Here is a 3,804-nt window from a genome sequence, read left to right as displayed (position 1 = left end):
TATGTGCTGTAGTGACAGAATTGGACATTGAAATTTGAAACTGGAACATAAAAAACCCTTCTAAATGATGTATAACGCAACAAAAATGATGGCCAAGATACAGCAAAAAAAATGGAAAGGACAAAAAAAAAGTCTGCCTTTTTTTTCTCTTTAAACTGACTCTTTATTTATCAATTTGGATGTAAATAGATTTGTTTTGAGCACCCCTAATTTTAAACTAAAATGTGAGTTTTACATCATAGAGCCTTAGAATTTTTTGTGATCCTTCCATGATGAACACGTTTCATGTCAGACACCCTGAGGCCTCTAAAGTATGTGAGTTTGAGTATCTTTAAGTCCTCAAAAAGCTGCTGGAAACATAACGATTGCCAATAAAATGATAATAAAAGGAAACAAAGCAATTTCCATGCTCACAGCCCTAAAAACCTGTCCAAAAAGCACATTAACTCTTATACGACTGTTGGGCCACATAACCAATCAAGTTATTTCGGGGGAATTCAACACGAAACGACCTTTTTTGGACGTCATTCGGAAAAGCTGGAATTATTTATGAAAATAAAGAACAGTTTAGAGAAAAAAAACAAAAGTAAGTTTTCTGTCACTTATGTACAAAAGATTTGAGGCACAATAAAAGCGGAAGGAAGAGAGCTTTGACTCATGAGAACATATGTTATGAACATTTCAGCGTGGTCTAATTGGACATTTTGTAACCGTCAAAAATCCTACTGGGAATTCTGGGATTTGAGCCACGACCAAACAGCGAAAGCGACAGCATTCGGGGCACATGGCGGGGGCCGAAAACAGTCTGATAGTCTGCCAGTGTGGGACCGAGTGGAGGCTTTCAGGTGCACGTTGCTCCTCATGCTGAGTCTTTGTCGCTACCCTTTGTAGTGCTGAGAGCTCCTCGGTCCACCCCTGGGGTGAGACGCTCACCTTCCACCTCGTATATTGTTCCCTCCTGGGGGGAGCCGGAGCACTCAAAAGCAGGTGAGCGGAGGGAGAAAACGGTTCTTATAGTTTTCCTCCTCCTCCTCTTAAAAGTCTTTTTCAGGCCATGTCTACACTAAGTCATTTAACCCCGTAAACGAATAATTATTTTGCCTAAGCCCCGTTTCAGTCACACTAAACCAGCGTTTAAGGTCCCCCTCCTCGGACACATTTTTACACGGGTAAGTCAGCCGTGTACTTCTTGAATCACCGGCACTTTGCTTTGTATGGACTCATTGATCATTTCAGTGAGTTCGGAGGCGAAGTGACGCCAAAAAGGAAGTGACGTCAGAAAGAAGGCGCCACAGCCAGCTTCATAATAAAGCAGTTTCGGTAGCTCGTAGCTAACCAGAGGAAATATGAAGACGAGTCGACCAGACATGCCCGTGTTTCTCCTTCTACTAAATGCACAGACGCTTGTGGGAATCACACATGAATACCTCAAGTGAAAGCGATTGCAGCTATTTAGGATACAACACTTCTCAGACGGCAAGAGAACGTTCAGCTGTGATGCGACTTAGCGGAAAAACTTTGTCCATTTGTCGAAGGAGAGACAGCGAAAATGCGAGCTCCCGTGAATGTGATAAAAAAAAAAGATAGCGTGTGCTTTGTATTACCTGGCCGTCGAGGAAAACGGCCAATGCTTTTGGACTGTATATTGTCCGCCACGTGTGTCGCGGACTCGACGTCTAGGTCCAGAAGTATATAAAGTCACCAAAAACGAAGGGACCAATGAAGGTGAAGGCAATGAATAGCATGTTCTATATGTTATAGTTATTTGAATGACTCTTAATATGTTACGTTAACATACCAGTTGGTTATTTATGCCTCATATAACGTACACTTATTCAGCCTGTTGTTCACTATTCTTTATTTAGTTTAAATTGCCTTTCAAATGTATATTCTTGGTGTTGGCTTTTATCAAATACATTTCCCCAAAAGTGCGACTTATATATGTTTTTTTCCTTCTTTATTATGCATTTTCAACCGGTGCGACTTATACTCCGGAGCGACTTATAGTCCAAAAAATACGGTAAGGAGTGTCCTGACCAGATAGCTAGATCCCTAGATTGATTAATGTTAAAGGCCTACTGAAAGCCACTACTAGCGACCACGCAGTCTGATAGTTTATATATCAATGATGAAATCTTAACATTGCAACACATGCCAATACGTCCGGGTTAGATTAGTAAAGTGCAATTTTAAATTTCCCGCAAAATATTCTGCTGAAAACGTCTCGGTATGATGACGTTTGCGCGTGACATCACGGATTGTGCGGACATATTGGGACAGCATTGTGGCCAGCTATTAAGTTGTCTGTTTTCATCGCAAAATTCCACAGTATTCTGGACATCTGTGTTGGTGAATCTTTTGCAATTTGTTTAAGGAACAATGGAGACTGCAAAGAAGAAAGCTGTAGGTGGGAAGCGGTGTATTAGCGGCTGGCTGCAGCAACACAACCAGGAGGACTTTGAGTTGGATAGCAGACGCGCTACCGTGAGTACCCAGCTTTGGCTTCCAAACATTTGATCGCTTGCCCGTCCGTGCGTGCCGCTATGTGCATGTCACGTACGTAACTTTGGGGAATTATATGTGCTGTATGAACTTTACGGAGGTGAACGGTACTTTGGGCTGTGGGATTGAGTGTGTTGTGCGGGTGTTTGAGTTGTATTGGTGGGTTATATGGACGGGAGGGGGGAGGTGTTTGTTATGCGGATTAATTAGTGGCATATTAAATATAAGCCTGGTTGTGTTGTGGCTAATAGAGTATATATATGTCTTGTGTTTATTTACTGTTTTAGTCATTCCCAGCTGAATATCAGGTCCCACCCGCCTCTTCCCTATCTGAATCGCTTCCACTGCCCTCTAATCCTTCACTCTCCTCATCCACAAATCTTTCATCCTCGCTCAAATTAATGGGGTAATCGTCGCTTTCTCGGTCCGAATCGCTCTCGCTGCTGGCGGCCATGATTGTAAACAATGTGCAGATGTGAGGAGCTCCACAACCTGTGACGTCACGCTACTTCCTGTACAGGCAAGGCTTTTTTATCAGCGACCAAAAGTTGGGAACTTTATCGTCGATGTTCTCTACTAAATCCTTTCAGCAAAAATATGGCAATATCGCGAAATGATCAAGTATGACACATAGAATGGACCTGCTATCCCCGTTTAAATAAGATGATCGCATTTCAGTAGGCCTTTAAATGTTCTTTATCACATTGTTTACGTGTTTATTAAAGATTTGATTACTTTGTCTTATTAACTGGATTCCAGTTAATGGAAATACCACAAAGCTGGATATTGTTCAGATAAGTGAAATTTAAGAACTTGCACACAAAGCAACACTGGAGGATGCACATTTTCCGCGCATGCGTACTAGGTTGCGTTGCGACGGAGGGGGGTGGGGGGTGGGGGAGGGGTCTTAAACGGTGGCATTGTTGTGTATGTGGACACGGATTAGGTTAGGTGGGATTTACCCTGGATAACCTTATCCGGTTTAGTGTAAACGGGGCCTTAAAGTCTTCTTCAGTATTCCGATATATTCAAGTAATAACGTCATTACACAAAGAAATAGACAGTGCATACCTTAACCTACGACAATTTGACCTAAGCCACTTTGTGCACGTCCGTCGTGGCAGCAGTTCTACCAAAATCCACAGACAAGGCCAAGCAAAACGTGGCCGTAAACTCGACGCGGGGCAAACAAAAGCATCTTTGAAACTCCATTTCCACTATCATTGTCTCGGCCGTCCAGTGCAGGAAACGGCACAAATAAATGTAGCCAGGAACAAAAAGTCATGAATCGGCAAGCAATGG

The sequence above is a fragment of the Entelurus aequoreus genome, linkage group LG23, assembly GCF_033978785.1.
Source record: "Entelurus aequoreus isolate RoL-2023_Sb linkage group LG23, RoL_Eaeq_v1.1, whole genome shotgun sequence".
NCBI classification, from domain to species: domain Eukaryota; kingdom Metazoa; phylum Chordata; class Actinopteri; order Syngnathiformes; family Syngnathidae; genus Entelurus; species Entelurus aequoreus.
This window is presented reverse-complemented; position numbering follows the sequence as displayed.